Source organism: Macrotis lagotis, chromosome 5 (genome assembly GCF_037893015.1).
Source record: "Macrotis lagotis isolate mMagLag1 chromosome 5, bilby.v1.9.chrom.fasta, whole genome shotgun sequence".
Lineage (NCBI taxonomy): Eukaryota > Metazoa > Chordata > Mammalia > Peramelemorphia > Peramelidae > Macrotis > Macrotis lagotis.
The window spans coordinates 152,849,341-152,864,422 of NC_133662.1; positions in this window are offsets into that span (position 1 = coordinate 152,849,341).

A 15,082-nucleotide genomic window follows, 5' to 3' on the forward strand; every position below is an offset into this window, starting at 1 on the left:
TTTTAAAAAATAGGAGAGGAAGGAGTTCTACCAAACTCCTTTTATGATACCAACATGCTGCTGATACCTAAACCAGAAAGAACCAAAACAGACAAAGAAAATTATAGACCAATTACCCTAATGAATATTAATGAAAAAATCTTAAATAAAATTTTAGCACTGAGACTACAGCAAGTTATTACCAGGATAAAACACCATAATCAAATAGGATTTATACCAGGCAGGCAGGGATGGTTCAACATTAAGAAAACACCCAAGATAATTAAACCAAAGCAACAGCAAAACCAACAGAATTGATTATCTTATGATTATCTCAATATATGTTAAAAAAAAGCCTTTGATAAAAGACAACATCCATTCCTTTTAAAAACTCTAGAAAGTTTAAGAATAAATGAAGTTGTCCTTAAAATAATAAATAATATCTATCTAAAACCATCAACAAATATTTTATGTAATGGAAATAACTCAGAGCATTTCCAATAAAATCAGGGGTGAAACAGTGTTGCCCATTATTACCATTACTATTCAATACAGTATTAAAAATGTTTAGCAGTAGGAATAAGCAAAGAAAAAGAAATTGATGGAATCAAAATTGGCAATGAGGAAGCAAAACTTTCATTCTTTGCAGATGATATGTTGGTATACCTTGAGAACAAGAAAAAATCATCTAAAAAACTCCTTGAAACAATTAAGAAATTCAGCTTAGTAGCAGGATATAAAATAATCCACATAAATCATCAGCATCTCTATATATTAATAACAAAGCCTAAGAGCAAGAGACAGAGAAATTCCATTTGAAATAGCTGTAGATCACATTATATACTTGGGAATCTATCTCCCAAGACAAATCTAGAAACTTTATGAGCACAATTATAAAGTGCTCTTCACCCAAATAAAGTCAGATCTAAATAATTAGAAAAATGTCAAATGGTTAGGTCAAGCTAATATAATAAAAATGACAATTCTACCCAAATTAAATTTCTTATTCTGTGGCATACCAATCAAACTACCAGATAACTATTTTACTGGCTAGAAAAAAAAATTCATTTGGAGCAACAAAAGAGCAAGAATAGCAAGGAAACTGATAGAAAAAAATGTAAAGAAAGATGGCCTAGCTCTACCATATCTAAAACTATACTATAAAGCAGCAGTAAACAAAACTGCCTTATACTAGTTAAGAAATAGAGTGAAAGATCAGTGGATTAGGATAGGCTCAAAAGAAACTTCAGTAAGGGGCGGCTAGATGGCTCAGTGGATAGAGTACTGGCCCTGGAGTCAGGAGTCAATTCAAATCTGGCATCAGACACTTAAAAATTACCTAGTTCTGTGGCCTTGGGCAAGCCACTTAACCCTATTGCTGGGAAAACCCTAAAAAAAAAACTTCAGTAAATGAGGACAGCAATCTACTATTTGACAAATCTAAAGACATCAGCTTCTTTGATAAGAGCTCATTATTTGACAAAAATTGTTGGGAAAACTGGAAAATAGTAAGGCAAAAGGTAGGCATAGATCCACATCTCAAACAATAGACCAAAATAAGATGAAAATGGGTACAGGATTTTGACTTAAAGAGCATTACATAGATAAATTTTTGTTCTATCCATCTGATCTATGGAAAAGGGATAAATTCATGACCAAACAAAAATTAGAGCACATTATAAACTGAAAAATGACTGATTTTGACTATATTCAATTAAAAAGTTTTAACACTAATAAAATTAATGCTGGCAAAATTAGTAGGAAAGCAGAAAACTGGGAAACAATCTTGACAATTAGGAGTTCTGAAAAAGATCTCATTTCTAAAATTTAGAGATCTCAAGTCATTCCTCAATTGATAAATGGTCAAAGCATATGAATAGACAATTTTCAAATCAAGAAATTTAAGCTAAATATAATCATATAAAAAATTCTCCAAATCACTCTTGATTAGAGAAATGCAAATAAATACAATAAGATATCAACTCACACCTATTAGATTAGCCAAGACGAGAAAAAGGAAAGATGATCAATGTTGGAGAGATTGTGTGAGGATTGGGACATCGATGCATTGCTGGTGGTGCTACGAATGGATTCAACATTTCTGGAGAGCAATGTGGAACTATGCCCAAAGAGCAATAAAACTATTCTTAACCTTTGACCAAGCAATTCCAATTCTAGGTCTATATCCAAAAGAAATAATAAAAAATGGGAAAAGTCCTACATGTTACAAAATGTTCATAACAGTTCTTTTTGTAGTGGAAAGAATTGGAAATTGAGGGGATGCCCATCAGTTGGGGAATGGCTAAACAAGTTATGGTTCATGAATACTATGGAATACTATTGTTCTATAAGAAACCATAAATGATCAGAATTATGAAATGACTTATGGGATCTGATACTGAATGAAGGGAGTAGAACCAAGAGAACAATGTAGACATCATCAACATTATGAAATATACAACCTTGATGAAAGCAGCTTCTCTCAATAGTTCAGAGAGCTAGGACAACTATATTTAATTGGCTGTCGGCTATATTATCCCCATCCAGGGAAAGAAAAACAAAATAAAACAAAACAAACAGAAAAAAAACAAAACTACCCTTCTGAATCTGATGAATACTTTATAAAAATTATCTTATGTATCTCTTTCCCTTAATCCTAATCTCTCATGCTGAAAATTGCTAATTTGTAAACATGTTTATCAAAATATGCATGTAAAATACTAACCTGACTGTTCCTTGCTGAGTGGAGGGGGATGAGAAGGGAGGTGGAGGGAAAATATGTAACTTGGAAATATGCATGTGCATATGGATAAAAATAAATTAATTAATAAAAATAAAAAAGAATGACTAAATAAATTTTGCTATATGAACTGAATGGAATATTATTGAACTATAAGAAACTATGGATCTGAAGAAGAGAGAGAAGCAAGGGAAAACATATGACCTGGTACAGTGACATAATGAGAAACAGAGAAGCCATATAAAAGTCTATAACTAAGTAAATGGAAAGAACCACAACAGTCAGTTTGAATCAGTTGTAATGACTAAATGTGTTCCCAGAAAAGAGAAAAGAAAATACACAGGTAGGATAATATGGAACACTGCATTTAACATTTAACAGCAGATTTGGTAGATATATTAATTTTACTCAACATTTTTTCCTCTTTTTTTTAATTTTTGTTATAAGGAATGAATTTCTGAGAAAAGGTAGGGGAGAGGATATAATGGGCAATTCAAGGGGTCACAACTTTGTCTCTTTGAGGCAGTGTTAACTTGCTTTTTCAGAGACAGGAAGGGTGTGGTTGCATGGTTGACTTTTTCCTGATGTGGGTAATTTTCTGTTTTCCCTAGTGTGCTCAATATTGAAAGGCAGCCAGGATAATACAGTTGTTTATGAACTTTCTTCCATAGTCATGTTGTATAATGTGGTCCTATGGGGGGAGGGGATTGTGGAGTTGTGATGATAAAGTCATTTGGAAATTGCTTAGGTTGCATTTCTTATAAGGCTATTCCAAGACACCACTCCATTATCCAAGGGGTTGTTAAAACCCTTACATCCATAAAAGTAAGTTTCCAACTTTAAAAGCTAATTATGTCATCCTCTGGGCATCCCCTTCTCTATGGACACCAAACTTCTCTAGCCCTCTCATCTTGCACAATCTGTGTGTATATATTTCTTTAAGTTGTTGAATGTAGTTGACCTCAGCTGACTCCAGAGCTGTGAAATACCTGAGGGTGATCAAAACCAATTAAAGAAGACTGTGTAAACCAGTTATAAAAAGGAAAGAAAAGATAAAAAAAGAAGCCTGTTCTGACCAGATATTACTGATCCCAAGTCTCACTGATCTTCTCTACATCTTTCAGATGTGTAAAGCAACTTATATAAGAGCTTCTCTAGACTATGTCTCCCAAGAGACTCTCTCTCTCTCTCTCTCTCTCTCTCTCTCTCTCTCTCTCTCTCTCTCTCTCTCTCTCTCTCTCTCTCTTTTAAAATGTATTTAAAGAAACCCTGCTCCTATCTGTCCCCGTTGGTGACGCTAGTATCCTGATGTGTGTGATGATCCATTAAAAATCCTAGTTTCTACTACTTTTGTAGTGTGGAAAAAATGAGTTTTGCCCATTTAAAATGAAAGTATGTATGGAGTATGTGTATTCATTCATATATATATATATATATATACACACACACATAAAAATTTGATGTGTATAATATACACATTATATAAAAACATATACATACACACATATGTGTGTATATTATATATATATATATATACACATATATATATACATATATGCATGTACATTTATCCTACCAGATCTTTTAAAATAGAATCAGGGAAATGGATGAAAAGTCACCTTTCCCATGGATATAAAGAAGATTTCTTCTTAATGTGATCAAATTAGTAATTTCAAAAGGTGGACTTTGTCTTTAAGAACAGATTAAAATTTAAATGCAAAAATGTCAACTTTAGAAACAAAGTTTTTCTTCCAAACACATCCATCCCCCCACCCCCCACCCCCTGCCAAGATAACCCACAGATTAGGGAGAGAGGATCATACCTGATAAAGTACTACTTTAACTGAAATGTTCTGAAGTCGAGTTCCCTGATTCATCATTTCGGGTTGCCCCACCCTATCCTGAGTTCCCTCAGCTTCATCTCAGGTTGCTCCTGCTTGTCCTAGGATGGGGGGGAGGGTTTGTACTGTTCTTTGATTAGACAGCCTGGAAGTGGCATTTCAGATCCCACCCTCTGATATAAAAAACTATAAAAACCAGTGTAAGACTCATTTTGGGGGTTTGGCTCTCTAGCTAGATACATACACTTGCATAATCTGCAAACTTAAGAAAATATTAATAAATGTATTGTTAAGCTAATTATGCTTTGTTCTTTCCTAAAGCCAAATTCTGGAGGCAATGTTTGTCCCTTATTAGGACAAACTCTGAGGGTTAATACATATTTATAGTAATTCTCTAGTTTTTAAGGCCAAAATTCAGGGAGCACCCTTTTTATTTTTTGAGAGCTTCTCCTTTATTTCAAAAATATCTTCCTCTATGGACACCAAGCTACAGCAGCCCTCTTTTATTGCTCAATTTTTGATGATATATTCTATAATTTTTGTATGTTGCTGACCTTCTCTGACTCCAAAACTGTGAAATACCTGAGAGTGATTAAAACCAGCTAAAGGAAAACAGTTAAAAAAAACCAGGAAAAGGTGAAAAAAAAAAGAAGCCTGTTCTGAACAGATGTCATCTCTCCCAATCTACCTGATAAAATCCTTCATTTAGTATACACTCAATGGACTTCAAACATTCATTCAACAGACCCCAATGGAACACATTGGCTGTTTGTTTTATATCCCTCTTGTTATACTGGGTATCCCAAAAGCCTTTGAGCAGTATTAAAGTTTTGTTGTTGCTTGTTATTTGTTGTTGTTATATGGGACAATTGTGTATTCCAAATTTGGGTGCACACACTGCAGAGGTTGTATTGGGCAATCTATTAAGGTACAGAAAGAAATATTAGAATTTCTAATCCTATTAATTTTATTTGAAAAAGAAAAAACTTACTTTTACTAACATTAGTATGCAGATTGATACTGATTTTCTCATTCATTCTATATGTCATGTGTTGTTATATCTCATACAGTGGGAAATGTTTGTTGAAGAAGGAATCTGAATTCCACAGTATAAAAAGATAAATTTTTTTCAGTGCATTATAGTTTATTGCAGCTAAGTGGATTTACACATATTATCACTTTTTAACTAAATTAATCCTCACAAAATAAACAAGTGTCTTAAAAAAGTTTCCTTTAAGAAAGCATTGAATGGGGGTGGCTAGGTGGCACAGTGGACAGAGCACCAGTCTTGGAGTCAGAAGTACCTGAGTTCAAATCCGGCCTCAGACACTTAATAATTATCTAGTTGTGTCGCCTTGGGCAAGCCACTTAACCCCATTGCCTTGCAAAAAAAAAAAACTAAAAAAAAGAAAGCATTGAATGAAGACAATTCAAACAATACAAAAACAAATAACAAAGATAGCCCTCAGATTTTTGCTACTAGAATGATCAGTCAGTCATGTTATAAGACAAAAACAGTGATTTAATTAAATTTACTAAAAATCAGTCCTCAAATTCAAAATCATTGAGAAGATAATTTTCATTCACTAATATTAATGATAAAACTTTATATAAAATACATTTTATATTTTGGGATTTTAGCTAAAAAGAGAGTAGCAGTTGGTGATCAAGTTTATTCAAAGTACTGCTGTCCATGTAGTATTATCAGGATAAATTCTCCTTTTCTACTTTGAGAAGTTGTTTCAAAAGATGTGTCCTTATCATTTTGTTAGCTCTAAGCCTTGGTCAAAAAGAATTCTTCTGAGAAAAAGATCTCAATTTTAGAATTAATTCTATCTCTCTTCTTGGAGAATTTTCCCCTCTTAGTTGCCTCCTCCCAATTGTTTTCCCAATAAATATGCCCTTAAGTAGGAGAGTACTGATCATTATCACTTTATTAAAAACAAACAAAAAAAATTAAATGAAAAGGAAAACCTTCAAGCTTCCAAGATATGTGTCCTAGGGAAAAAGGAGATAAGGTATTATTGCCTTGGGTTCTGTGTTCCTGGGGATTCAGCTACATAAAATGTTTCCATATATACCATACCAAGTCAGACTAATGAGATTTTATGCCAACTTCCTGAGCCTTTTCTTTGCTCTGATTCCTTCTAGCCAACTTTCTGCTCTCCCAGTTTCTTGTGCTTTTGGTTTTTGTTGTTGTTGTTGTTGTTTTACAGCTTTCCTATGATCGACCTCTTTATATCTTCCGTTTTACCCATCATGGTCTGAGTTCCTCTCATTGTCTTCTGGATTCAGTTAACTGACTTTTAATGTATGCATTTGAAAATATGATTTTATCAATTTTTTCTCTCACCTATTTTGTTTATGTATGGTCCCATTTTTACATTTATCTTCTCCTGCAATTAACCTCTCCAATATTTATCACTTTCCTTTTTGTTATCTTTTTCAGTCTTATGAATATGTGTTGAGACTTTTCCCCTACATGTAGAATGGGGTAGTTTTGTGCAACTTGAAGGGAGATACATTTAATATTCCTAGATTCTCCTCTACCCTTCCTCCAAAGAAGGCTTTCTTTTTCTTTTTTAAATTTTTTTTCATCCCTTTGTACACGCATATTTCTAAGTTACAAAATTTTCCTCCACCCTTCCTTCCCACCCCCCTCCCCTCAGTAGGGAACAGTCAGATTAGCATTTTACATACGTATTTTGTTAAACATATTTAAAAGTAGTAATTTTTAGTATAAGGAATTAGGATTAAGGGAAAGAGATACATAAGAATTACTTTTTATATTGTTCATCAGATTCAGTAGGGGTGTTTTGATTTGGTTTTCTGTGTGTTTTGCCTTGTTTTGTTTTTCTTCCTCTGGTTGGGGATAATACTGTCCGTAACAGATCTAATACAGTTGTCCAAGCTCTCTGGACTGTGGAGAGGAGTTGCATCCATCAAGTTGTCAAAGAAGACTTAATTCCTGCCAGGAGAGGTCCAGTCAAAGTTAAAGTGCTAAATCAGAAATAAGATAAAGTGGATAGCTTTAGGATTTACCATTATAAAACAATCAGTGTAGGAAAAAATCCTGCCTTCAAAATTATTGACCAAAAAAAGTTGTTAGTTTATAAATGCCAAATGTCAACCAAGTTCTTGATGGAAAACAATTCCTATATCATTCACTTTAGGTCAGCAAAAATTATAAACAAACCTGAAACAATGAGCCTAACAGAATTGAAGGGTGATTCATTTCCTCAACTGCTCTCCATGCTATTTCTACCAGGATATGAATGAAAATTTGAATAGTTACTTAAAAAAAAGAAAAACTTCTCTATTTTATGTATATCCTTACAGAGCAGAGATCTATGTAAAAAACTTGGCATTGTCAGATCTTTCTCTTTCTAGCAGTATCTCCCCTTTTACTTCATTCAAAATTTCATCAAATGGGAATGTAAGCCCTATAGTTGTGTAGAAAATCTGTCAGCAACTTAATATTAAGGAAATGCCATCAATTACTTTGCTCCATCAACTTCATCATCACTCCAACTAGAAAGTGTAGTCTAATTATCCGTAATGAATTTTCAGATTAGGAAATTTCCTCCATAAGGAAAGTGCAGGTTAGCATCTTTTCTGCAACTTAAAATTGTCTGAAAAAATTTTTAACTTGCTCAGGTTAACACAACTAGTACAATTCAGAAATAGTCCTGGCATAGTAAATCAATCTGGTCTCAGAGACAAAAAGACCTGGTTTCATGTTCTGAAAAATTTTAGAGAAAAGGGGAAAAAAAGGGCAAGTGAGTTCATAGTTGCCAATATTTTCTTATTCATTTTTTAAAATGTCATGTGCTCTTTTCCATTGTTTTGAAACTTAACTTCTTTGAAATGAAGTGAAATTAAAAATTGACCTTGATGGCTATGGTAGAAGAATCCAGTAGTTGTAATTATGACAATGGCAAAAGAATATATACATATATATATATATATATATATATGCATATATAAAGCTAAGTAAGAGAAGAGAGTCAGGGAAGTAATAAAGAAGATCCAGGTTGCAAAAAAATTCATGAATTTAGCAAAGCACAGTAGTAACAGAACCTAGCTGCTATTAAAAAAGGTATTTTAGATAATAATTTATTGTGTGGCTACATGTTCCCACCTTTCCTTCTCCCCACTCCCCAACAAATTGCATTTGTTAAATACTTAAATTACAATTAATTTTACTTTTTGTTCTGTGGAAAATGTAAACCACTCCAAAAAGCTGTGTGTGTGTGTGTGTGTATGTGTATGTATATTCTCTTTGAATAGTATGTGTATCTGTATACACACATATATACACACAAACATGTAGTGTCATTAAACTTACTATAAAATGCAATGGTTTGATAATGATACTGAATAAAACCTTTTGGTTTTACACACACACCTACACACACACACACACACACACACAGCTGACATATATATATATATATATATATATATATATATATATATATATATATATACATATATATATATGTATATATATATATTAGGAAAAAAGGAAGTAAAAAATTCACTCCTGAGTGCTTTTAAAATAGTGTCACCTCTAATAGAAATTTCCACAGTATGTACTTGGCTTTATTTAAACATTCTTCCAAAATCTATTTTTGTAAGTGCCATTTCCACATTTTCTTATAATAGCAAATGAAACACTGAAGAGGGAACAATCCAGATTTGGTCAAAAGACTTCAAGAAAGATAAACTCAGATGAAAATGATTTAAGAAATCATTCCTTCCAACTCATATCTGAGTAAGATATTTTCTATCTTATCCTCAACCTTATACCTTACTTCATTTCCTCAACTAGCACTTTAAAGAGCACAAGTACAGGGCAAAGTGGAGGAGTGGCAGGGGTTTTATCTTTGGAGGCAGACTGTCCCACTTTTACATAACTTTAATACTTTGGAAGATTTTTGTTTGTTTGTTAATGTTTTTCCCCTTTCATTAAACTGAGATTTGGCTTGCAATTTCCATGTATTGTTCATGGTTCTGGAACCAATCAGAATAAATCCAGTCCCTATACCCTGTGCCTTCCATCCAAATATTTCAAAATAATGATGCTGTGCACTACCCCCCCTCTAACTCTCCAAGACTTCACTTTTCAATTTAAACATTTCTAATCTTTCAATGATTCTTTGTATAGTATGACCTCACCAGATTGCTCTTTTCTCAGATTTATCTCCTATCTTAACAATAGATAAAATTCTTTCCTTAAGTGTGGTACCTAGATTTTATTCTAGCATAAAATTCAAAAAGAAATGGTTCAATATGTGATTTTTATGAAATCCATTTGGCCTAGAGAAAACAAAAATCTAGCATTATGTATATATATATAATATACATATACATATACATATATATGTATGTATTTATTTTATTTAGCATGTCCAGATGACATTGTAATTCCTGCACTTAGTTGTTTTAAGATCCCACAAGAAAGTGAATTTTATACCTCTGCTCTATATATTTTCTAACAAAGGTTTAATACAGTAGACTTATTTTATCATAATCACTAATAAGAATACTATAGATTCCATGGCAATCTTTGTTTTCTTCTTTACATTTTTAACCTTTCAATTGGGGGTTGCATGCTGAATCCTATCGGTTTCCCAGAGATTGCCTGGAAGGTGATAGGAATAACTCCACTGGATCTCTATGACATCATTTATGGCAAAACTACATTCCATACCTGAGGATCTTTGCTCAGCATCTTCTTCAAGTTTAATCTCTTCCATCTCTCTGACAAGTATTTCCTCAGGTGTATGAATTAATAGCATTTTCTCCAAGCCCTACTCCAAAATCACATTTGCATATGGTTTATACTTTCTTATGAATAGATATTGTATACCCTAATCCTCTAGCAGAATATAAGCATACTGAGGTCAGGTTCAATTTTGTTTTGATTTTTATCCAATGGCTTCTTTCTTTCTTTCTTTCTTTCTTTCTTTCTTTTCTTTCTTTCTTCTTTCTTTCTTTCCTTCCTTCTTTCTTTTCTTTCTTTCTTTCTTTCTTTTCTTTCTTTCTTCTTTCTTTCTTTCCTTCCTTCTTTTTCTTCTTTGCTATTTCTTTCTTTATTGCTGTTTTGTGAAGTCAAACTTCTAACAAAACACCAATTTATTTTTCTATATTTTTCAAATGTGAGTGTCCTCTAAAGCAGTATGTCTTTGGTCAGCACATCTCTTTGTTTATCAAAGAAATTAAATGTCTATTACCTCAAGGGATATATATACATATATATATATATATGTATATATAGTCAGTTATGAACTCATTTTGATGGTTACTTTATGTCAGTTAAACTTCTATATTAATTTTTAAAAATAGAATCATTTTATTTTTTATTATTATCTATTTGGAAAATCAATAACTATTTATTTATTTATCCAGTGCTGTGCCATACCACTCAAATTACCAAAAATTCTTTTGTAGAGATAGAAAAAATAAAAACAAATTTCATCTAAAAGAACAAAAGGTCAAGAATGTCAAGATATCCAGTGTTGGGGCAAATGTGAAGGAAGGTGGTTTAGTTGAACCAGATCTCAAACTATATTACAAAATAGCAATTAAATTAATGATACCCATATGTCAATCATTTATGTCCCTCCACATCTGTAGCCTCCCAGAGGGAAGCACATATAAGCCTATATGGCTATATGGGTAAGCATTCTAAAAATGAATAGTGGAATTGACTGTCTCACATATCATGACTGTAAATGTTTACAGAAAGCTCGATGACAACCTGATTGGAATATTGGATATTTTTAAATAGAATTTTTAATGTCAGACATTATTAGTTCAAATCTTTTTCACATCCTTGCCTATTGATAGGTTCCTTTATGTTGTGATGACCATCCTATCATTGATTACCATTTCCAGATGGAAATATCCTGTTTTCAAGGTAGTCGGGAAGACTAATGCAAAGCAACTTTAAAGAATGGTTCTTTAAAGTATATAACTTTTATTCTTCAATAAATGATCTCCAAAGTTGAATGTTAGTACTTGCTGTGTGGTTGGTTTTTCAACAAATGTACCTGCCCCTTTGAAGAAAAGAATTATTTGATCTTTAGCTTTAGATTCTCATAGCCCAGCACAGGGTTTCCCAAATAGTAGATACTTAATAAATGCTTTTTAATTGAATAGGTAGAAATTGAGCAGAAGGTTTAATATATATATTTTTCTTGTTATTAAAAAGATTTTCTCACCAAGCCCATATGACTGTCATTATTAGCATTTCTGACATTTAGTTCTCCCAAGAAAACTATTTTTAATTGTGTATTTGAGGATATTTATATAGGTCATGCTAAAAATGTATATTAATGGATATGTGCTTGAGTGAAGGAGGAAGTAGTACATTAAACAAGAACAATATCCCAGATGAGTTAAAGTAACATCAAATTAGCAGAGGAAATTCCACTATTCTTTACAATTTCAATTATTTCATCTTTTTTGAAAAATATGGCATAGAATTAGTATTTCAAAATTACCATTTATTTAACATAAAAAATTGCAGGCCAGCTTTAATAATCCAAGTACTTCTATTTCAGGCATATTTCTTTTTGTTCAGTTTGAACTGACTTCCTGTTTTTGCATTACTAAGAAAAACAACAGTATTAATTATTTGGCAAAGGTCTGTTGATAGGGAGAATGAAGAAGTCTCCTGATACATCTATTTATGGAAAACAGAAATGAAGCCAGTTAAGGTGGGACTAAAGGCAACTTGTTCTATGTAACATTGAAAACTCTGTGAAAAGAAATCAATTGAAAATAGAGGCATCTACTAATAAAAAGACACTAAACAATAAAATTCACCCTCCCCCCAAGGGAGTTTATCTACTCTCATTTTCTTACTTAACCAGCCATGAGGAAATGGAATAAACACTGCATTTGGCAAAAACTAAACTTCGAATTCAAGCTCCGTGATCTAATACCAGTGTTAACTAGGGAAAATCACTAAGTTTTTGTAGTTCTCAATTTTTATATAGGTAAAATGAAGTTCAGCACTAGTTGACATCGAGTCAGATAAATTCCATGTATCTATCTTAAAAATAATCATCATTCTGGGTCATCTTTGTATTTAGTGTTGCATTTTTATCTTTCTGTTCTGGGCAAAGTCTAGTTAATGTATATAATTTATCTACTTTACATGAGCACGGACAGTCTCTTGGTTTCAACAAAGAAACAACATTAGCCATTTTTCAAAAGATTAATCAATTTTACTTTGGAGCAATGATGTATGCATGATACCTTTTATAACTGATGATTTAAAGAAAATTGTTATTAAAAGGATCATTATGACTTTTGAGTAAATTAGTGTTAGCTTTCTGTATGAGAACAAATTGATGAAATTGTAGATATATTCTGAAGCTAACTTAAATCATAACAACCAAGACAGGAAAGAAACTAATAAATACTCAAGTTCAATTCATATTTAGAAGGAAGTTTGACATTGTAATAAAATGGAAAAAATATTGCTCACCTAATGAAGGCAGAGAACTTTTACCTTTTCCTGACCCTAAATGGGCATGTTGCTGTTTAAAAATATTAATGATGAGTTTTAAATATTACTAAGATTTACAAAAAAAGAACTGATTTTGTTTTCAACAGTTAAAAAAAAAGAGGATTACAGTTGATTCAAGTCTTCCCAAGGATGAGTCTTATGTTAGGCATAAATAGGCTTCAATATACAAATGGGAAATTAGGAAAATTAAGCAGAAAGAAAGAGGTACAAATGAAAGTTCATGGTATAGTGATAGCCATGCAATATGAAGAGAATTTGGAAAATGCCTTATACATATTGAATAGATCCTCAGGCAAATTTTATGGGAGGAAACTGACAGGAGTCAAGTAAGACATGAAAATATGTATGAACTAAATTTACAGTGTTGGAAGTAAGATAAGTAATAGACTTAGAAGTTTGAGAGATGTTAGCGGTCATCTATTCTAAACCCATTCCCATTTTACAGATAAGAAGACCTATAGAGATTAAAGTGAATGATAGAAGCAAAATATAAACTCAAATCTTCTAACTCCAAAGCTCAGAATTCTTTCTACTATACTATCATGAGAATGAAGTATTTAGAAATACTGAAAAGCTGAGAAAATAATATCTGCATTTTCTCCATGCAATGGTTTCAAATATATTCTTGAAATCTGACTATGAATAATTTGATATGATCTTTATCTGATGGAACTTTCGACTAAAGCTTTTGCAATAGACATAGGAAAGAGGTAATTCTTGACCAATATTATGAGTAACAGATAAATTGATTGTCTCAGCAAAGGTAATAAATGCCATTTAAATTGGAAATGAACTGCTCATAAACCTGAGATAAACTACATATTTGAAAATGCCAGTATATAGCTCAACAGCTTAAATATTCTTAAATTTTTAAAAACTGTACTAGCAGGGCTAATGTATATTGGATTAAACTCCAATATAGATTTCTCAAGACTTTGTTGGTGTGTTGCCCATTTACACACATTATCAGATACTTAAAGAATAATTTATAAAGCTTTGAAGAACATTTACTTCATTTAAAACAGCTAATAACATCATTCAAATGAGAGAAGGTGTCAGAATTTAATAAATGAAAGTGCAAGATGCAGACATAATGCCCATTAGAACAGAAGCCTAACAGATTTTTATAACACTTTGAATAAAGTATTTCAAATATAAAACTCACTCAATATTTAATTTGCATTCTAAACTGCAGTTATGGTGAGTCAATTAAATAATTATGGTTAAGAGCATTCCTGAAAATATGAAGATACACTAGAGCATAGAGCTCACAATTTAAAACTTTCCACTATTTTCCAAATATGAAATCATTTCCTTTTTGAATGGACATTTTAGTTTGTTTACTTAAAAAATGTCAGTGCATATATTTGGATGTTAATTTTGCGTATAAATTCTTAACTTCCACTAAGATTGTTTTGGCAACAGTATTTTCCTGTTTGATATTTTACATTATGGAAAAACATTTATTTGTGGAAACAAGTCAGCAGCACAGTACAGTCACCAAGAATGTATTTAAAGAAAGGAAATGTTCACTTACATTAATATGAGAATTTAGCACAAATTTCTCTTGGATTCATACTGAAACTTTTTTCATTTTAAGTGGAAAGGTCCCTTGAAATTAGGAATACTTCAGTTCAAGTATTGCCTCTGATAATCTTGACTGTGTAATCCTAAGTATGATAGGAACAAAATCCTCAATCCTTCACTTTCTCCCCCCAAATGTCGTGCCATTAAGGGTAAGTTGGTTTTCTTTAAAGACTTAAGACTACTCTGAGATTTTGGTTGACTACAAGGACTAAGGGCTCAGACTGAGAACTTGTTGATATTGCATCATCATTTTAGGAAAAAGGAGCCCAAGAGGACTCAGGTAAGAGGGCTTTGCTCAGGAGAATCAACTCAAAGTTTCTTAAATGCTTCTCCTTATCAAAAATTCTTGTCTTGTTATAATCATGTAATTCTCTTTTTGTTAACTATTTT